Here is a 22,296-nt window from a genome sequence, read left to right as displayed (position 1 = left end):
GGCCAGGCTGGTCTTGAACTCCTGATCTCAGGTGATCCACCCGCCTTGGCCTCCCATAGTGCTGAGATTACAGGTGTGAGCCACTGCACCCAGCCTAACCTCAGTCTTCTTAATGGCTATTCATTATTACAAGGTAGGAATGCATCATACATGTTTCTTATGCTTTTTTGACTTAGACTCATAATAAAAAATACATTTTACACCAGGCACGGTGGATTACGCCTGTAATCCCAGCACTTTGGGAGGCCAAGGCAGGTGGATCACGAGGTCAGGAGTTCAAGACCAGCCTGGCAAAGATGGTGAAACCCTGTGTCTACTAAAAATACAAAATTAGCCAGGTGTGGTGGCAGGTGCCTGTAATCCCAGCTACTGAGGAGGCTGAGGCAGAAAATCACTTGGACCCAGAGGGCGGAGGTGGTTGCAGTGAGCTGAGATCGTGCCACTGCACTCCAGCCTGGGCGTCAGAGTGAGATTCTGTCCCCCGCCAACAACAACAAAAAAAACAAAAACCCAAAACATTTTACATCATGTCTATATATTTCAAAAAGAAATTAATAGACTTTGCTACATTCTCTTTTATATTATAAAGGGTATTGATTGTGACCGACTAAGCTAATTTCACCATTCTCTAATGGGTGACAACTTGCAGTCTGAAAAACACTGCCATCATTTACTAATTAACGATTAAAATATTAACAGAATGTACAAAGAAAAAGAGCAACAGGCCGGGCGCGGTGGCTCACGCTTGTAATCCCAGCACTTTGAGAGGCCGATGTGGGTGGATCATGAAGTCAAGAGATCGAGACCAGCCTGGCCAAGATGGTAAAACCCCGTCTCTACTAAAAATACAAAAAATTAGCCAGGCATGGTGGCACTCGCCTGTAGTCCCAGCTACTCGGGAGGCTGAGGCAGGAGAATCACTTGAACCTGGGAGGTGGAGGTTGCAGTGAGCTGAGATCACGCCACTGCACTCCAGCCTGGGCGACAAGAGCAAAACTTGATTTCAGAAAAAAAAAAAAAAGAAAAAATAGAAACAAAAACTTTTCCACTATAGGATCAATTCCTTCAGGACACTAAGTGAAGAGGGTGTTGATATATATTGTCAACTGGGTGTAGTGGGTTAAATTGAATACCTCAAAAAGATATGTCCAAATTCTAATTCCTGATACTTGTGAATGTGGACTTACCTGGAAATAAGGTCTTTGCAGATGTAATTATTATTTTTCTGTTTTTCTTTTTCTTATTTTTTTTGGAATGGAGTCTCGCTCTGTTGCCCAGGTTGGAGTGTAGTGGCAAAATCTCAGCTCACTGCAACCTCTGCCTCCTGGGTTAAACCACGTAAAAATTTTAAAATGATTCCTAAACTACAAGCTCTACAAAACACAGGCATGAAAAAGGCTTAGTCCTATCCGTGTACTAAATAGTACAATACTTCAATAAATAAAAGGCTGCAGTTTTATTAATGCATGAAAAGACCAATCAATGAAATAGAACAGAAAACCAAAAATACACTCACATATATGCATAGAAATTTAATATTTAATAAAGGGGACAATTCAGATTACTGTGGAAAAGGCGGATTACTCAATCAAGGATTGAATTACCATTGGAATAAACAGGTTATAACCTATTAAAAATCCATTTGAGGCCAGGTGCAATAGGTCACACCTGTAATCCCAGCACTTTGGGAGGCCAAGGAGGGAGGATCACTTGAGCCAAGGAGCTTGAGATCAGCCTGGGCAAGATGGTGAGACCTTGTCTCCACAAAAATAAAAACAATTAAAAAATTGGCCAGGCATAGTGGTCCATGCCTGTAGTCCCAGCTGCTCAGGAGACTGAGGTGGGAAGATAACTGGAGCCCAGGAATTTGAGGCTGCTGTGAGCTATGATCACACCACTGCACTCCAGCTTGGGTGGCAGAGTGAGGCTCTGTCTCCAACAACAACAACAAACAGTAAAATTAGACTTAAATAGGTAAAATAATAAAAATAATAAAAATTCATTTGAACTATACCTAACAACCTAAATCGAATCACACCTCAGGAACATCAAACATTTAAATGTAAAAAAGAAAACTCAAACCATACCACAGGAAACCATTAGCAAATATTTTATAGTCATGGAATAAGGAGGGCATTCGTAAGAATGAAACAAAATCCACAAACAATAAACATAAAAAGATTCAGGCTGGGCACAGTGACTCATGCCTGTAATCCCAGCACTTTGGGAGGCCGAGGCGGGCAGATCACGTGAGGTTGGGAGTTTGAGACCAGCCTGACTGAGAGGTGACAGCGTGCTGGCAGTCCTCACAGCCCTCGCTCGCTGTCGGCGCCTCCTCTGCCTGGACTCCCACTTTGGCGGCACTTGAGGAGCTCTTCGGCCCACCGCTGCACTGTGGGAGCCCGTTTCTGGGCTGGCCAAGGCCAGAGACGGCTCCCTCAGCTTGCAGGGAGGTGTGGAGGGAGAGGCGCGAGCGGGAACCGGGGCTGCGCGCGGTGCTTGCAGGCCAGCTGGAGTTCCGCGTGGGCATGGGCTTGGTGGCCCCGTACTCGGAGCAGCCGGCCCAGGCAATGAGGGGCTTAACACCCGGGCCAGCGGCTGCGGAGGGTGTACTGGGTCCCCCAGCAGTGCCAGTCCACCGGCGCTGGGCTCGATTTCTCACCGAGCCTTAGCTGCCTTCCCGCGGGGCAAGGGCTCGGGAACTGCAGCCCTTCATGCCTGAGCCGCCCACCCACTCCACGGGCTCCTGTGCTGCCCGAGCCTCCCCGACGAGCACCACCCCCTGCTCCACAGCACCCAGTCCCATCAACCACCCAAGGGCTGAGGAGTGCGACCGCAGGGTGCGGGACTGGCAGGCAGCTCCACCTGCAGCCCTGGTGCAGGATCCACTAGGCAAAGCCAGCTGGGCTCCTGAGTCTGGTGGGGACGTGGAGAGCCTTTATGTCTAGCTCAGGGATTGTAAATACACCAATCAGCACCTTGTGTATAGCTCAGGGTTTGTGAGTGCACCAATCGACACTCTGTATCTAGCTGCTCTGGTGGGGCCTTGGAGAACCTTTGTATCCACACTCTGTATCTGGTTAATCTAGTGGGGACGGGGAGAACCTTTATGCCTAGCTCAGGGATTGTAAACGCACCAATCAGCGCCCTGTCCAAAACAGACCACTTGGCCCTACCAATCAGCAGGACGTGGGTGGGGCCAGATAAGAATAAAAGCAGGCTTCCTGAGCCAGCAGCGGCAACCGGTTGGGGTCCCCTTCCACACTGTGGAAGCTTTGTTCTTTGCAATAAATCTTGCTGCTGCTTACTCTTTGTGTCCACACTTCTTTTATGAGCTGTACCACTCACCGCGAAAGTCTGCAGCTTCACTCCTGAAGCCAGGGAGACCACGAACCCACCAGAGGGAAGAAACTCCGAACACATCCGAACATAAAAAGGAACAAACTCCAGACATGCCACCTTAAGAGCTGTTAAGACTCACTCTGAGGGTCCGCGTCTTCATTCTCGAAGTCAGTGAGACCAAGAACCCACCAATTCCAGACACATGACCAACATGGAGAAAAACCCCGTCTCTACTAAAAATACAAAATTCGCTGGGCATGGTGGCGTGTGCCTGTAATCCCAGCTACTCGGGGGGTTGAGGCAGGAGAATTGCTTGAACCCAGGAGGCGGAGGTTGCAGTGAGCCGAGATCGTGCCATCGCACTCCAGCCTGCGCAACAAGAACAAAACTCCGTCTCAAAAAAAAAAAAAAAGGCTGAATAATATTCCGTTGTATGTCTAAATCACATTTTGTTTATCCATTCATCTGCTCATCGATTCTTGGGTTGGTTCCACATTTTGGCCACTGTGAATAACGCTATTATAAATACTGGCATCCAAGTATCTGCACTTATTTCAGTCTCTGCTTTCAATTCTTTTGAATATATACCTAAAAATGGAATTGCTGGGTCATAAGGTAATTCTCTAACTTTCTGAGGACACATTAAACTGTCTTCCACAGTGGCTGCACCATTTTATATTCCTACCAGTAATAACAAGGGTTCAAATTTCTCAATATCTTTGCCAACAATTTTGTCTTTTCCATTTTTTCTTTTCTTTTTTCTTTTTTTTGAGATGGAGTCTTCCTCTGTCACCCAGTCTGGAGTGCAGTGGCATGATCTCAGCTCACTCCAACCTCTGTCTCCCAGGTTCAAGCAATTCTCGTGCCTCAGCCTCCCGAGTAGCTGGGACTACAGGCGCCTGCCACCACAACCAGCTAATTTTTGCATTTTTTTTAGTAGAGATGGGGTTTTGCCATGTTGGCCAGGCTGGTCTTGAACTCCTGACCTTAGGTGATCCACCTGCCTTGGCCTCCTAGAGTGCTGGGATTACAGGCGTGAGCCACCGTGCTTGGCCCCATTTTTTTGATAACAGCCATTCTAATGGGTATGAACTGGTATCTCATTGTGGTTTTGATCTGCATTTCCCTAATGACTAGTGATGTTGAACATCTTTTCATGTTCTTATTGGCCATTTGTATATCGTCTTTGGAGAAATGTCTATTTAAGTCCTTTGCTTATAATTTATTGTTTGAGATAGGGCCTTGCAATGTTGCCCACGCTGGTCTCGAACTTCTGGGCTCAGCAATCCTCCTGCCTCAGCCTCCTGAATAGTAGGGACTATAAGTGTGTGCCAATGCACTTGGCTACTTTATGTTTCAATTGGGTTGTTATCCTGTATATTAATCTCTTATCAGATACATGATTTGCAAATATTTTTTTCTCATTCTGTGGGTTGTCTTTTCATTCTTCTTCATGTTCTTTGATGCACAAAAGTTTATAATTTTGATGAAATCCAATTCATCTTTTTTGTTGTTGTTGCATATGCTTTTGGAGTCATATCTGAGAAATCATTGCCAAATCTAACATCATGAAGCTTTTGCCCTGTGTTTTCTTCTAACAGTTTTACATTTAGGTCTTTGATCCACTTTAAGTTCTGTATCTGGTATAAGGTAAGGAGGCCAACAACATTCTTTTGTATGTGGATATCCAGCTTTCCAAGTACCATTTTTTGAAAAGACTGTCCCTCCTCCATCGAATGGTCTTGGCACCCTTGTTGAAACACAGGAGGACTTTAAAGTCAACTCAGATTTCTCAGCTTATTGTCTGGGCTCTTGATAACTGCTTCCTCAGTAAATGACAACATATATCCATGCAGTAGTGCCTATTATATGATAAGGCAAGGACTATTGAGCTAATGAAAGTAAAAAGCTTAGAAGAACACCTGTGGTATGTAGTAAAAAGCTCAACAAATGTTGGTTATTTCATTAAGAGTGACATTAGAGTCCAACATCTCCCTTGTTTTCATTAAAGGTTTTAACATATTGCAGAGTTTGTTATATAAGTCAGGCCAAAAGGTACTATACTCTGATCACAACTAATCTTTGGATTTTCCCCCAAGACAGATCCTCATCTACTCCTTTGCTTCTAAGTTTATTTTGCTTCTTATAACAAGTGTTGCACTCAACACCCAAAGATAAACCTTGATCTTAACATATGGCATGCTTTTTGTCAATGCTTTTTGTATGGATACTAAGACCCTTAGGTTGGATGAGTGTTAGAATGCCATTGCACTGCGCTTTAGCCTGGGTAACAAAGCCAGACCTCGTCTCCCCCCAAAAAAAAGAAAAAGAAAAGGGATCTCGCCATGTTGCCCAGGCTGGTCTCAAACTCCTGGTCTCAAGCAATCCTCCCACCTTTGCCTCCCAAAATGTTAGGATTACAGGTATGAGCCACTGCACCCAACCAAAACTTCCACTTCCACTTCACCAACAAAGTTTCTTTCATTTCAGACTGATTTTCCAAGTGTACTCTAAGAGGGTAACCCTGCCTTTTAGTTGTGTTAATGCCACAACTGTCAGTCTACTTATGAAGTCCAGGATTTAAATGCTAAAGACAAGAGAACCTGAAAAAGGCTTACTCAAACTCCTCTCAGCAAGAGCCCTTAGTCTCCATTCCCACCTTCCTCCAATCCAGCTCACAGTGACCAGTCACCAGTTACCTTTTTTTTTTTTTTTTGAGACGGAGTCTCGCTCAGTTGCCCAGGCCAGAGTGCAATGGCACAGTCTTGGCTCACTGCAACTTCCACCTCCCAGGTTCTAGCAATTCTCCTGCCTCAGCCTCCCGAGTAGCTGGGATTACAGGCACCCACCATCATGCCCGACTAATTTTTGTATTTTTGTAGAGATGGGGTTTCACCATGTTGGCCAGGCTGATCTTGAACTCCTGACCTCAGGCAGTGACCTCTTTTCTGTACACCGAATTCCTTCTTCAGTACAGACAGAGTTACTACTTCATTCTTCTCTCAACATTATAATTGTTTTGCGGTTTCTGGGGAGAATTTATCTTACTTATTTCCTTATCTCAAAGGCCTATGCAGAACAGCTAAATAGGTAACTGATGAGAAATATACTACTAGACAAACTCTAACACTCACTCAACCTAAAGGTCTTAGAAATTTGTTCTGTGACATTTTATTAAAACTACACCCTGCATCCAACCAAGAGTAAGGGCTGAATGACTCCTTTTATCCTAGAGTGCACTAGTCTCTGGGATATACATGCACTCCTCAATCAGTTCTCAGATGATTCTGCCTCTAAGAGCAGCAGAAACTACAGGTAATCATCTCTGGGCTTACTTGAAGTTGTGTGCTCATTCCAAAATCTGCCTTGCTCACTCAAGAGTCCAGGTATCACTGGCCTTCGAGGTCATTAGGCAGCATCCAGTCTTTGAAGCAAACCATTCCAGGTTTTTGACTCTGCTTTCCTGTCAATGTCAGCTAGAGGAACTCTTCTCCCTGCCTTGGCCCTGGCTGGTCCTGGTTCCACTCTGGCTCATTTGCTTCCACACCTGGCCTATGATACCACATGACTAATTCCTTCCTGTGTACCTCTGGCCCAGGCTTGCCAAAGGAATGCACTCAGAGCAGCTCTACCTATTCCTGTCCATCAGTTGCTGGTTGCGCACTGGCACTGCACATACCTGCTCCACAGAATCTTAAACCTTCAGGACTCTACCTGCTCACAGGTCCTGGGTTCCTACAGGCGTTCTTCATCAAGGGTGGGGCCACAGCTTTGCCCCAAGAGGGCAACCTGCCTCCTTGTTCCTGTACTGGCTTGAGACTCCTAGGCTGTGTCTGAACTAGCTGATAGGCCAGAAGCTTTAGGATGAAAAGAATACTGGAGGAGTCCTCAAAGTTAGAACTTTTACTGGTGTCTGTGTCCCCTCACTCATCTTACCTATCTTGACCCTTCCCTACTTACCTTAATGATTTCGTGATTTCAGTGAAAAAGACGCAACCTAGATAAGATTGCAAGGTCCCACACCTTCCTGGGGGCAGAGTTGACCTCAGACAGGGTCTTGCTTTGTTGCCCAGGTTGGAATGCAGTGGCGTGATCTCAGCTCACAGCAGCCTCAAACTCTCGGGCTCAAGCAATCCTCCCACCTCAGCTTCCCATATAGCTTGGGCTACAGGCATGCACCACCATGCCCAGCTAATTTTTAAATTTTTTGTAGAGACAAGTTCTCCCTCTGTTGCCCCAGCTGGTTTCGAACTCCTGGGCTCAAGCGATCCTTGCTCTTTGGCCTCCCAAAGTGTTGGGATTACAGGTGTGAGCCACCATGCCCAGCCCGACCCTTTGTAAATACTCCCATCTAATTGTCCAAACGGACTTGAACAAAAGAATCTTCTTCCCAATACTGCCAGGGAGGGCAAAATTCTTCAAATTCATGTTTGAGGCCATAAACGAACAGGAGTAAAATGGAATCCGCAGGAAGCAATGACAAGAAACCCAAAAACATTCATTTCCCTCCAGCCCAAGTGGCAGATGGGATCTCAAATACACCACGGTGTGATGCGTGACAGGCATCCACTGGGGATGTGGAGCATATGGGATCTCAAATACACCACGGTGTGATGCGTGACAGGCATCCACTGGGGATGTGGAGCATTTTAAGTGCCCTGCAGAGGGTGGGCCTGGGTCACCCCCCCCCCTACCGCGACACCCCTCCCCAGGCAACATTCCTGGGGAGTCTGGACCTCCCTTGGTGGACCGACTCCCGAGGGTCTCTAGGGTTTTTCACCCCATATCGGGGTGAACTGAAGGCATGGGAAGAGGCAGCCCCATAGCCTGGGTCCCCAAAACCCCCTCCGGGCTGAGAGCAAGAGATGCCGCCTGGAGGCCACTCACCAAGCAGCTCCGCTGGCTCAGCAATGGGGGTCGTCCGGGTCTGGGTCATTGCCACTGGCTCGTCCCTCCTCCCACCCTTGCTTCCTGGACTCAAGAGCTGCTGGGCTCTCGGCGCGCCGGCAGTGGGCTCCGCAGGCTGTCTCCTACACAGAGCAGGCGGGAGGACGGCTCTGGGTTGCTTCCCGCGCCGCAGCCGCGCGCTTCCGGCGGGGTCGCCGCCACTTCCGCTCGAGTGCGCCTCGCGCGGCCGCGGCGCGAGCCGGGACCCCTGGAAGGGTCGGGTGCGCGGCCCAGGAGGCACCGCTGTCTCCTCACAATCGGCCAGGCCTGCAGCCGCTGCCGCCGCTGCCGCCGCCGCCGCCGCCGCCGCCGCCGCCCTACTCGGGGAGTGGCCCAGGCCTGCGGCGCGCCACCCTCACCTCCTTCATTCCTACCGTCAGAGCCCAGCCTTGGCTACCTGACCCCCCTGTGGTCTCGAACTCGGTTAGTCCGGTGAAGGGACAGAGAAGCCTGGGTTCCCGGCGGCATCACTGAGATGCTCAGTCCTGAATTCTGCCCTCCGTTAGGATTATCTGCTTTGTGGGATAATTTCCTCACTGGTTGAGTCAGTGAGTTGCGTGTCTGCAAGAGAGCATCCTATCTGGTGGGTCTTCATCTAGATCTTGCACATTTCTTACTAAGTTCATCCTAAGAATATCTTACAGATAAGGAAAGTGAGCTGCAAAGAAGTGTAAAAACAGGGGAAACAGGAGATAGCAGTATAAAGAGAAAAATTAAAACAGCGTGACTTTCCTCTATTGTTAATTGATTTGGGGACATTTTAAACTTATAGAAAGAAAAGAAACACGGGTTTTGTTGACACATCTCAAAACAAAATGGGTGTAACACCTTTAAAATGTAAACTATTGTGCTGGATATGTTTGTATTATTTTGAAGTCATTTAAAGTAATCGCATGAGGTGTTGCCTGCTGTTGGACCAGTAGTTTCTTTTTAGTATTCAAGCAAAGGCATAGTGAGGAAATAGTAAGAAAAAAAGAAGGAATGCTGTAACAGGAAACAAGGGAAAGGAGGAGCAGATGAAAAGGGCAGGAAAGGTTTAACATTTACGTAGCACTTGCTATGCACCAGACACTTTTAAGCTCTTTAAATGTATTAACTCATCTAGTTCTCACCACAGCCCTATGAAATGGGTATACTATTACCACCTCTGGTTTACAAAGAAGGCGAGTGAGGTCAAGAGAGGTTAAGCAACTGGCCCAAGGTTACACCGTAAGTGGCGAAACCTTTGCTTGAGCACATCAATTTGGCCCCAGAGTCTATGCTTTTTTTTTTTTTTTTCGAGAAGGGCCTCTTTCCTGCTGCCTAGGCTGGAGGGCTGTGGCACCATCATGGCTCACTGCAGCCCCAACCTGCCGGGCTCAATGAATTCTCTCACCTCAGCCTCCTGAGTAGCTGAGACCGCAGGCACATACCACCTTGCCCAGCTAGGCTTTTTTTTTTTTTTTTTTGAGATGGAGTCTTGCTCTGTCACCCAGGCTGGAGTGCAGCGGTGCGATCTTGGCTCACTGCAACCTCTATCTCCCGGGTTCAAGCGATTCTCCTGCCTCAGCCTCCCGAGTAGCTGGGATTACAGGTGCCTGCCACCATGCCCAGCTAACTTTTGTATTTTTAGCAGAGATGGGGTTTCACCACCTTGGCCAGGCTGGTTTCAAACTCCTGACCTCGTGATCCACCCGCCTTGGCCTCCCAAAGTGCTGGGATTACAGGCGTGAGCCACCACTCCCAGCCTATTTTTTTTTTTTTGGTACTTTTTTTGTAGTGACAGGGTTTCACCATATTGCCCAGGCCGGTCTCAAATTCCTGGGCTCAAGGGGTCCGCCTGCCTCGACCTCCCAAAGTGTTGGGATTACAGGTGTGAGCCACTGTGCCTCGTCCTAGAGTCTATGCTTATTTTTTTAAAAAAATTTTTATTTATTTATTTATTTTTTGAGACAGAGTCTAGCTCTGTCACCAGGCAGTGGCATGATCTTAGCTCACTGCAATCCCCGCCTTCTGGGTTCAAGCCATTCTTGTGCCTCAGCCTCTCAAGTAGCTGGGATTACAGGCATGCGCCACCATGCCCAGCTAATTTTTGTATTTTTAGTAGAGACGGGGTTTCACCATGTTGGCCAGGCTGGTCTCAAACTCCTGACCTCAGGTAATCTGCTCACCTTGGCCTCCCAAAGTGCTGGGATTACAGGCGTGAGCCACCATGCCTGGCCTATGCTTCTAATCACCACACTATATTTCCTCTAAAGAGAGGGCAAGACTTGAATCAACTGGATTTGATGCTACCGAGTAGGAGTAGACAAGAGAGGTTTGCAAGGTAATTACTCTTCCATGATGTGAGATTATGGGCTAAAATGTTTCATAGAACAAAAATGCCATGAATAAAGTTTAAAAAGAGGAAACATACAGTGCACAAAGAATTAACATCTGGAATAGATAGTGAAAACAAATATATATAAGAAAAAGACAACCCTACAGAGAAATGGGCAAATGTATAAACAGACAATAGATGAAGAAGTAAGAATGAAATAAAACTGACCACATAAAAAAGATGCTTAACTGCACTAGTGATGCTGGCATGCAAAGCAAAACAATAGAGAGATCCATTTTCTCCCACACTGGCTAAAACTGAAATTTGAAAATATCAATTTTGTGGAAAAGTGAATATTCTTAGTAGAAGTATAAATCAGGATAGCCACTGCTAGGGGTGGGGGTAGATTTGGCAGTATTAATTGAAGTTAAAATATTAAAATTAATCTTTGAAGTAATATTGATTATACTGAAGAACATTGATTGCTTCAGACATTCTAATTTAACTTTTTTATTCTACAGATAAACAGGTGTTCAAAAAGAGGTATGCAAAATATTTAACTGGAAACTTTTTGCATAATAGTTTAAAATTAGAAAAATATAATTTCAGCAGGTAAATAAACTATGGTAATAGTTTACTCATTCTCTAAACAAATATTTGTTGATTGCTTATTGCTTACTAGGTATAAGGCATTATTCTGAACATTGAGGATAAATTGACAGTTATCTTTGTGAACTAGAGAAAGATGATAGGGTGGGTTAGGGGCTAATTAACATTCCCCAGCCCAGAGCCTTCCCCTTAATTTTTTGTTACATCTTGATAGAATGATTTCAATTTGTTCTGTAAATCACACTGGACTCCCCTGTAATGATTACAGAAAGAAAAATGTTTTTTATATGGATATATGGGTATACCGCAATTTGAAGGCATAAAGGCACAATAGCGGACTCTAAAGTAGGAATGAGGAAAGCTGGAAAGGAGGGGACTATGCTGATATAGACCATCAAGAAAAGCTTGAAGAGATGTCCCAAATACCCTGATGACTTACTTTTCACTGAAATGCAAAGAAATTGGCATCTTAGATATGCTTCCAAAGAATGTGCCCTACCCCCTGGACAGCTTTTAATGAAGGCAGGACTACAGCAAGAGAAACAGCCAGATAATTGGTTAAAAAGAAAGACTTGCAGGGGCTTGTTTCTTATTATGTTTATATGGTAAATGCCTAGTTAGGACAAAGACAAAGAGCTTGAACATGGTTTGCTCACACTATCCCTGGTGAATAGATTCAATTACAAAAGAGATTGATGTCTCAACCATAGCAAAAACCTTGTCAAGCTCTCAACTGAGACCACAACATGCTTGTTTAAAAGTGTGGAGAAGGGGCCAAGAGAGGAAACAACATGACAAGGAGTTTATAAATCTAAAGGATGACTTTCTTGCTGCATGTAACTAGTATGTGACTGCTTCTGCATTCCCTTCGATCTATCCTTGGCTTTCTCAATGTGAATATTTTTGTTCTAAAAATTGGGGACCAAATCTGGTCCTCTCAAGGAGAAGTAAGAAGAACCCCAATGTCTTTCTTCTTCCAGCTAATTTAAAATAATTGAATTTAGCCAGGTGTGGTAGTGCATGGCTGTAGTCCTAGTTATTCAGGAAGCTAGGGCAGGAGGATGGCTTGAGCCCAGGAACTCCAGGCTAGTGCACTATAACTGCACCTATGAATAGCCACTGCACTCCAGCCTGGGCGACAGAGCGAGACTCCGTTTCAAAACAAACAAACAAAAAGCATATTGGATTTGTCAGCAGAAAGCCTTCCAAAATGAGGAAAGATGGGACCTGGACTTGAGTGCCAACTCTAGAATCACTTTCATAGCCACACGGGAAAGTAAAACACTATCTGAATCTCAAAATATTCTGTCTTAAGCCACCAGGTTCCCTTAAGAGCATGTTGGTCCCAGTATTGCCCTGGTGGGGAGTAGGAAGAAGCAGGGCCCCAGGGAATTTGTGTAAGGCTCCTGAGCAGCAGATTCTATTAAAAATTCTTCCTGCAAGCCCTGCCCTTGCATTTACTGCCATTCCTCTCACCAGTGGGCTCCCGTTGGGTCAGGCCTCTAGCCCTAGCCGCTCAAAGCTTGAGCCCATAGTAGGCAGCCCAGTAGGCCCTTCCAGACAATCTCCATCTGCTGGATGAGCAGCTCACCTGTGTCTTAGGGAAAGGCAGAAGGCTCACAGCCTTGCACTCAGGCACATTAACTTATGTGATCCAGCAACTGCGGGAATTAGGAATGATTAATACCATTTTACAGGTAGGGAAACTGATGCTGAGAGATAGATACCTTTTCTGAGGTCACACAGAAGTGCTTTTTGAATCTAGGTTTCAGAGTTGATCACCCCCTCCACCTTCCGCCTTTGGCCCTTGGATTCTCAGTAAGAAATCGTTTAATCTTGTGGAATGGTCAAATGCATCCTTCCTACTAACAGCATGAGCTGTGATGCAGAGACTCAACGTTCACTTTAACTGGGCTAACACTTATTTGACTCTTTCTTGTAGGTCAAGCAGTAGTAGGAGACCTTTTGCTGATATATTTGCTTATTCTAGATATTTCTTTTTTTTTTTTTTCTTTTTTGAGACAGGGTCTCTCTCTGTCACCTAGGCCAGAGTGCAGTGGCATAATCATGGCTCACTGCAGCCTCAACTTCCCAGGCTCAAGTGATCCTTCCACCTTAGTCTCCCAAGTAGTTGATACTGTAGGTGCGTGCCGCCACACCTGGCTTGCTTAATTACTACTTACTTACTTACTTATTTATTTATTTAGAGATGGAGTCTCGCTCTCTTGCCCAGGCTGGAGTGCAGTGGCACGATCTCAGCTCACTGCAACCTCTACCTCCCGGATTCAAGTGATTCTCCTGCCTCAGCCTCCGGAGTAGCTGGGATTACAGGTGTGCACCACCACGCCCAGCTAATTTTTGTATTTTAGTAGAGACAGAGTTTCACCATGTTGGCCAGGCTGGTCTCGAACTCCTGACCTCAAGTGATCTGCCCACCTTGGGCCTCCCAAAGTGCTGGGATTATAGGCGTGAGCCACTGTGCCTGGCCCAATTTATTTTTATTTTAAAAATTTTTAGTAGAGATGAAGTCTCACTATGTTGCCCAGCCTGATCTTGAACTCCTGGCCTCAAGCAATTCTCTTGTCTTGGCCTCCCAGCATGCTGGGATTACAGGTGTGAGCTACCATGCCTGGCCTAGATATTTCATATATATGAAATCATACTGTTTGTCTGAGGGTCAAAGAGTTTTACTTGGCCATGAATATCAAACAGCACAAGTTGCTCTTAACTATTTAAAGATGAATTATAATCAAGAACCAAAAAGGGCCAGGCACGGTGGCTCACGCCTGTAATCCCAGCACTTTGGGAGGCCGAGGCAGGTGGATCACGAGGTCAGGAGATTGAGACCATCCTGGCCAACATGGTGAAACCCTATCTCTACTAAAAATACAAAAATTAGCCGGGTGTGGTGGCGTGCACCTGTAGTCCCAGCTACTCGGGAGGCTAAGGCAGGAGAATCTCTTGAACCTGGGAGGCGGAGGTTGCAGTGAGCCGAGATCGTGTACTCCAGTCTGGCGAAAGAGTGAGACTTCGTCTCAAAACAAATAAACAAACAAACAAAAATTCCCAACCATGAGCCCAGACACCCTCAATTGGTTGCTATTGTTAGAGAATCCCCAAACCAAATTCCTAAGGAAGGCCATGCCTTGCTTTTTGTTTTTGTTTATTCTTTTGAGACGAACTCTACTCTGTCACCCAGGCTGGATTGCAGTGGTATGATGAAAGCTCACTGAAGCCTTGACCTCCTGGGCTCAAGCAATCTTCCCACCTCAGCCTCTCAAGTAGCTGGGACTATAGGTGCATGCCACCATGCCCAGCTAATTTTTGTATTTTTTGTAGAGATGGGGTTTTGCCATGTTGCCTAGGCTGGTCTCAAACTCTTGGGCTCAAGCTGTCTGCCTGCCTCAGCCTCCCAAAGTGTTAGGATTACAGGTTTGAGCCACCGTGCCCCACTGGCCATGCCTTTTAATATATATTAAGTCAGAACCTTCTTTGGGAAATTTTTTGTAAGGATCAGCTGGTGATTTTAATTATGTTAACTCAGGTGCACCTCTAGATAACTTACTTAAAGCATTTTATTTTATAAACACTAAGCCCATGCCTTAGTAGAATGAATATAAACCTTAGCATGAGGAGAGTTGGGTTCCAGTTCGAACTCCATTTACTAGTTAGACACTATTGAAACTTATCTTAAAAGCAGTTTCCTGATAGTAAAATGGGGATAATGGGAGTGTGAATTATATGAGATGAGACACGTGGAAATGTCTTATAACAACAGGCACCTTTCTCCTACCATGTTGTTATTATTGTCACATATTTGGCTGAGAAGAAAATGTGCAGTGCTAAAGTGTGAAGTCACCAGTTACACCAGCTATGTTTGGCAGATTATGCTTATGTATTGGTAAACTGGCTGTTAATAGTTGTTAGAAGTTTCTATCCTGCTGCTTTTTGTTGACCAAATCTCATTTGTAACGCCAGACCCCCTGACTGGCTTATGTCTAAACCTGGAGCGAGTCTATAAAGCAAATGTTGAAAGAGTTCAGATTGTTCACAGACTGCCAATAAAAATTGTCTACACATAATGGCCATTTTTTAATGGGAGAATAATATTTTCTATAAGTTTATGAATAATATACTCAACAGTTGTTCAATGAAGCTATTTTCTAGAAATGAATTGTTCAATTTTATAATGCCCCTGAGGCCTAGCACAGCACCTGCCGAATAGTAGGCACTAAGTAATTATTTGTTGAATAAATGAATGAAAGTCTTTTTAATGGCTAGCAATTTATTCTAATATTGAATAAAAAAGGACCTGTAAAGGAGTGAAGCACATTCGAAATTACTAGGCCTAAGGAGATAAATGTATATGCCTGACCTTTGGAAAGTAATCCACTTTGATTTTACTAAAACATTCCTAGGGAAGAATCTCATGATTGTCTAAGGTACCACAGTATTTCTAACTCCATTCAGACTTCAGGCTAGACAATCATGGCTCTGCAAGTCTGTATAAACTTCAGTGTAGTTTAAGGAGTCTGACCTCTTTTTTTTTTTTTTTTTTTTGAGACAGGGTCTCACTCTGTCACCCAGGCTGAGGTGCAGTGGCACGATCTCAGCTCACTGCAACCTCCACCTCCCAGGTTCAAGCGATTCTCCAGTCTCAGCCTCGTGAGTAGCTGGGATGAAAGGTGCCCGCCACCGTGCCCAGTTAATTTTTATATTTTTAGTAGAGATGGGGTTTCACTATGTTGGCCAGGCTGGTCTTGAACTCCCGACCTCAGGTGATCTGCCCACCTCGGCCTCCCAAAGTGCTGGGATTACAGGCATGAGCCACCATGTCTGGTCTGACCTGTCACTTTCTAATGACCGCAAGCAATGATCCCACTGAAGGATGCTTGTCTGAAGCATTTTCTTGAGGAAACTAGTTGGAAAAAAAAAAAAGCCAGGTGTGGTGGCTCATGCCTATAATCCCAGCACTTTGGGAGGCCAAGAAGGCGGGTGGATCACCTGAGGTCAGGAGTTCAAGACCAGCCTGGCCAACATGGTGAAACCCTGTCTCTATTAAAAATGCAAAAATTATCTGGGCGTGGTGGCGTGCCGCATAATCCCAGCTACTCAGGAGACTGAGGTGGGAGAATTGCTTGAACCTAGGAGGCAGAAGCTGCAGTGAGCCAAGGTCTCACTACTGCACTCCAGCCTGGGTGACAGCGAGAGACCCCTTCTCAAAAAAAAAAAAAAAAAAAAAAAAAGTTTATTTTTTTTTAGTAAACCAATAATTGAAAAAAATTCAGCTAGGTCATTTTCATTTGAATTTAAATTTTTTTTTGAATATATAATATCTTTATTGAGCTCAAAATTCAAAAAGTGCCTTTAATGAAAAAGATACTCTCCAAGTCCTGTCTGTCAGCTATACAGTATCATTTCTTGTAAGAAACCTGTTTCTTTTTTTTTCTTTTTGAGACGGAGTCTCGCTCTTGTTCCTCAAGCTGGAGTGCAATGGCGCGATCTCCACTCACTGCAAACTCTGCCTCCCGGGGTCACGCCATTCTCCTGCCTCAGCCTCCCGAGTAGCTAGGACTAAAGGCGCCTGACACCGCACCCAGCTAATTTTTTGTATTTTTAGTAGAGACGGGGTTTCACCGTGTTAGCCAGGCTGGTCTCAATCTCCTGACCTCGTGATCCGCCCACCTCGGCCTCCCAAAGTGCCGGGATTACAGGCATGAGCCACCGCTCCTGGCCGTAAGAAACCTGTTTCTAATTTATTGTGTATCCTTAGTTCTCAGATAAATACACATACACAATTTCTTTTCTTCTTTTTTCTGTATAGATAGCATCATACAATACACTCTTTAGCACCTTGCCATTTTTTAATTCAATATATCTTGTGGATAGTTGCATTTTAGAGCAGAAACACTTTCTTGTAATTTCTTATAGCTATGTAGTCTTTTATTTATTTATTTATTTATTTATTTTTATTTTAAGACAGAGTCTCATTCTGTCGCCCAGGCTGGAGTGCAGTGGCCCAGTCTCAGCTCACTGCAACCTCTGCCTCCCTGGCTCAAGCGATTCTCCTGCCTCAGCCTCCTGAGGAGCTGGGATAACAGGCACGCACCACCACGCCTGGTTAATTTTTATATTTTTAGTAGAGATGGGGTTTCTCCATGTTGGCCAGGCTGGTCTTAAACTCCTGACCTCAAGTGATCCCACCCGCCTCGGCCTCCCAAAGGGCTGGGATTACAGGCATGAGCCGCTGTGCCCAGCTTGAATCTTTTTATATTTATTGTCTGTGGATTTTGTTTCATTCTTACGAATGCCCTCCTTAGTCCATGACTATAAAATATTTGCTAATGGTTTCCTGTGGTATGGTTTGAGTTTTCTTTTTTACATTTAAATGTTTGATGTTCCTGAGATGTGATTCAATTTAGGTTGTTAGGTATAGTTCAAATGAATTTTGATTATTTTTATTATTTTACATATATTTAAGTCTAATTTTACTGTTTTTTGTTGTTGTTATTGTTGTTGTTGTTGTTGTTGTTGGAGACAGAGCCTCACTCTGCCACCCAAGCTGGAGTGCAGTGGTGTGATCATAGCTCACAGCAGCCTCAAATTCCTGGGCTCCAGTTATCTTCCCACCTCAGTCTCCTGAGCAGCTGGGACTACAGGCATGGACCACTATGCCTGGCCAATTTTTTAATTGTTTTTATTTTTGTGGAGACAAGGTCTCACCATCTTGCCCAGGCTGATCTCAAGCTCCTTGGCTCAAGTGATCCTCCCTCCTTGGCCTCCCAAAGTGCTGGGATTACAGGTGTGACTTATTGCACCTGGCCTCAAATGGATTTTTAATAGGTTAACCTGTTTATTTTATTTTATTATTTATTTATTTATTTTTTTGAGACGGACTCTCGCTCTTTAGCCCAGGCTGGACTGCAGTGGTGCTATCTCGGCTCACTGCAAGCTCCGCCTCCTGGGTTTACACCATTCTCCTGCCTCAGCCTCCCGAGTAGCTGGGACTACAAGCGCCCGCCATCACACCTGGCTAATTTTTTGTGTTTTTAGTAGAGACGGGGTTTCACCATATTAGCCGGGATGGTTGATCTCCTGACCTTGTGATCCACCCCCCTCGGCCTCCCAAAGTGCTGGGATTACAGGCGTGAGCCACCGTACCCGGCAGGTTAACCTGTTTATTCCAATGATAATTCAATCCTTGATTGAGTAATCCGCCTTTTCCACAGTAATCTGAATTGTCCCCTTTATTAAATATTAAATTTCTATGCATATATGTGGGTGTATTTTTGGTTTTCTGTTCTATTTCACTGATTGGTCTTTTCATGCATTAATAAAACTGCAGCCTTTTATTTATTGAAGTATTGTACTATTTAGTACATAGATAGGACTAAGCCTTTTTCATGCCTGTGTTTTGTAGAGCTTGTAGTTTAGGAATTATTTTAAAATTTTTACATAGTTTAAAAAACCAAAAGGATGATCTTTTATGACATAAAATTATATAAAATTCAATATGTGTTTATAAATAAAGTTTTATTGGGACAGAGCAGTACCCATCATTTATGTATTGCCTCTGACCCCTTTTGCACTGCATTTGATGAGTGGATAATTTTTTTTTTTTTGAGGTAGGGTCTCACTCTGTTGCCCAGGCAGCAGTGCAGTGGCACGATCTCAGCTCACTGCAACCTTTGTTTGCCAGACTCAAGCCATTGTCCAGCCTCAGCCTCCTGAGTAGCTGGGACTACAGGCGTGAGCCACCATGGTTGGCTAATTTTTTTTTTTTTTTATCTTTTGAAGAAATGGGGTTTTGCCATGTTGCCCAGGCTGGTTTCCAACTCCTGAGCTCAAAGTGATCCGCCTGCCTTGGCCTCCCAAAGTGCTGGGATTACAGATGTGAGCCATTGAACCCAGCCTGAGTGAGGCTAGTTTTGACACAGACTTCATGCCACAGAGTATAAAATATTTACTGTCCGGCCCTTTATAGAAAATGTTTGTCTGACAATTGCTCTAAATTACTAGAAGAGCTAATTTACTCTAAATACATTGTGATATCTATAAAAAAATTTTCAACAAAATTATTATTAGGATGTGATTTAGGGCCAGGCACAGTGGCTCACACCTGTAATCCCTCCAGTTTGGGAGGTCGACGAGGGCAGATTGCTTGAGCCCACAAGTTAGAGACCAGCCTGGGCAACATAGGGAGACCCCCATCTCTACAAAAAATGTGAAAATTAGCTGGGTATGGTGGCTCAGGCCTGTAGTCCCTGCTGCTTAGGAGGCTGAGGCATGGGAATTGTTTGAGCCTGGGAGGTAGAGGTTGCAGTGAGCCCTGATTGCACCACTGCACTCCAGCTTGGGTGACAGGGTGAGACCGTGTTTCAAAAAAAAAAAAAAAAAAAAAAAAGATATGATTTAGGCCAAGGCCTGGGCCCTGTGGCTCACGCCTATAACCCCTCTACTCTGGGAGGCTGATATGGGCCAATTGCTTGACCCCAGGAGTTCAAGATCAGCCTGGGCTACTCAGGAGGCTGAAATGGGAGGATCGAATGAGCCTGGGAGGCTGAGGGTGCAGTTAGCTGTGATCTTGCTACTGTACTCCAGCATGGAGGACAGAACGACACCCTGTCTCATAAAAAAAAAGAAAAGAAAAGAAAAGGAAAAAAAAGAATTTTTAAAAAAGGATACGATTTAATTTAAATTATTTTTGTCATCAAACTGTGTACTTCCTTGAGTGCAAAATGGCTGAATCTATGGTTTTAGTACAGTTGCAATTCATTGAAATGTGAGTTTCCTTATGTCCAAAATAGAAGACATTGAAACATTTCTTTTTATGTTTATATTTTCCAGTATACAGACAGTGATACTTAAAAATTAAGATGGGACTGAAACTTTTTATGCATTAGATGTAAATATTTTTCTGGTACATATTTAGGTTAGAGGGCCAGTGATTGGCTTTCTATAGTATTTTTGTTCGCTATAGGTTCTCTGATTCAACATTAAGTCTAGTGTCCTTGAGAATAATTTTTTGACTTTTATTACATTTATTGGACCTATTCCCAGTGTATTTTCTCAGGTTTGATAGAAATATCACTGCAGACTTTCTCACACTAGTTGTATTAATAGGATTTCTGTCCAGTGAGATACACAGTAAGAGAATTCCAACTGAAGGACTTTGATTTTTAATGTATAAATATGACTTTTTCTCTCATTATTTATTTATTTTTCGCTACATGATAAGTGGTAAGGATTTTTTGGTACTCAATAAGGCCAGAACTACTGCATATACATTTTGATTATAAATTATTTGGTGCTAGGCTGGGCACAGTGGCTCAGCCTATAATCCCAGAACTTTGGGAGGCCGAGGCGGGGAGATCGCTTGAGGTCAGGAGTTTGACGATAGCAGCCTGGCCAACATAGCAAAACCTGTCTCTACTAAAAATACAAAAATTAGCATACCTGTAATCCCAGCTACTCGGGAGGCTGAGGCAGGAGAATTCCTTGAACCCGGGAGGTGGAGATTGCAGTGAGCCAAGATTGCGCCACTGCACTGCAGCCTGGGCAACAGAGCGAGACTCCATTTCAAAAAAAAATTATTTGATGCTTAATATTCTGTAACTTGGAAAGTGCTTATGAATGAAAATAATCAAGATATACTTTGTGCTTTTCACTCTTCAGGTTTTATGTGATAAAACATTGCTACCTACAGTTCATTCTCCCTCCTTGGAGAGTGGAACACTGCTGAGCGCAATCAATCAAAATGAGAGTAGTATGTAAAAGGGACCAGAATCATGTAGCATGATTTGAACAGCAACTAACAGGAAACACTGGTCCAGTTGGATGCTAATAAAGCACTGTATTATTGCCAATAGCAGGCATTCCAGGCATATTATGCCAAGGGCTCAAATTCAGTTTCTTGGTTTGCCTCCCTTTCCACCTTGTGTTGGCTTCCTCTTCAGTTTGGTAGCAAAATACTTGTAGCTATTTCCAAAATCATATCCTGCTATAAACACTGTGAGAAGGAAAGAAGAGACAAGTTCTTTTTTGTGTCTCTCTTCAGAAATGAGACAACCTCTGCTGGAAGCCTCTTTAGGTTTTGCTTCATTTCAAAACTGGGACATGTGCCATTTCCTAAAGCAATCACTGGCAAGGGGAATTAGATTATCATGATTAGTCTAAACTAATCACCTGGAATTAAATTGATGTTAGGAGTTAGTGTCCATCAGCACTAAACAGGGTTCTATTTTTCTATATTTTGACATCATCTGGGAGTTGAAAAACAGCAACTGTGAGCCAGAGATTGACAGAGTGATAGAGCCACTGAATAAGAAATGGATTTGTGACCTGGGAACATGAGAAGCCATGCTAAATAAAACCCATACATTTGAAGCTGTCAATTTCTCATAGATTATCATTTGTTCAAGTATAAGGAATCTTGAGAAACTCATGTAGGATGCAAGAGAAACTATATTGTATTTGAGTGCATATTTGTTAACATATTCCTGATTTTTAAGTACTCTACCATCAGGCTGGGTGCAGTGTCTCATGCCTGTAATGCCAGTGCTTTGGGAGGCTGAGTCGGGAGGATCCCTTGAGCCCAGGAGTTTGAGACTGCAGTGAGCTATGATCACGACAGTACTCTCTGGCCTGGGCAATAGGGCAAGACCCTGTTTCTAAAAACAAAACAAAATAATAAAAACAAAAATAAAAACCCCTCTACCATCAGAAAGTTATTCACACTTTCGGTTTCAGATGTGTCCGTCTTTCTGTGAGTCCACATACAGCAGAGACAGGCAAAGCTAAGAGCACCAGGGCTCCTCTCCTTCCTGTGTGTGTGTGCTTCCCATGAATATACGAAATAAAGATGATTACTTACTCCATGTGTTACACTTGCAAACCTTGCCTTTTTTATTGCTCTAAAATATGAGGTTACTAAGATTGTGCATAACTAGCATTAGACAACTCACTGCACACTATCTCTGACTCTGTGTTTGTGGTCCTATATGGTACTTTGGATAATATTATTTTCATAATTATGCATGAATAATTTTTCCAGCGGCACCAGCTGGCCCTAGCTGGCAGCCACCCCTACCCAGTACATA

At 44.3% G+C, this 22,296-nt stretch overlaps 2 protein-coding genes across 6 annotated transcripts in view; both read left to right on the top strand.

Annotated features, from left to right (window-relative positions):
- Positions 1-22,296, top strand: part of KHDC1 (KH domain containing 1) — a 73,474-nt gene that overhangs the window by 43,135 nt on the left and 8,043 nt on the right. For 2 of the 5 annotated variants that reach the window (XM_063707706.1, XM_055390622.2), the window contains exon 1: positions 8,711-8,872. The exons of 2 other annotated variants lie outside the window; for them this stretch is intronic. The gene's annotated coding sequence lies outside the window, so the exon portion shown is untranslated. Of the gene's footprint in view, positions 1-8,443; positions 8,873-22,296 lie in introns of those variants that run through there. One more of the 5 variants, XM_019030052.3, reaches the window with a different exon arrangement.
- Positions 8,648-22,296, top strand: part of KHDC1L (KH domain containing 1 like) — a 39,386-nt gene continuing 25,737 nt past the window's right edge. Inside the window, exon 1 of the mRNA XM_055390623.2 lies at positions 8,648-8,712. The gene's annotated coding sequence lies outside the window, so the exon portion shown is untranslated. The remainder of the gene's footprint in view (positions 8,713-22,296) is intronic.

Source organism: Gorilla gorilla, chromosome 5 (genome assembly GCF_029281585.2).
Source record: "Gorilla gorilla gorilla isolate KB3781 chromosome 5, NHGRI_mGorGor1-v2.1_pri, whole genome shotgun sequence".
Taxonomy (NCBI): domain Eukaryota; kingdom Metazoa; phylum Chordata; class Mammalia; order Primates; family Hominidae; genus Gorilla; species Gorilla gorilla.
Note: the sequence above shows the minus strand (reverse complement) of the source record. Positions and strands in the feature narration are given on the sequence as shown.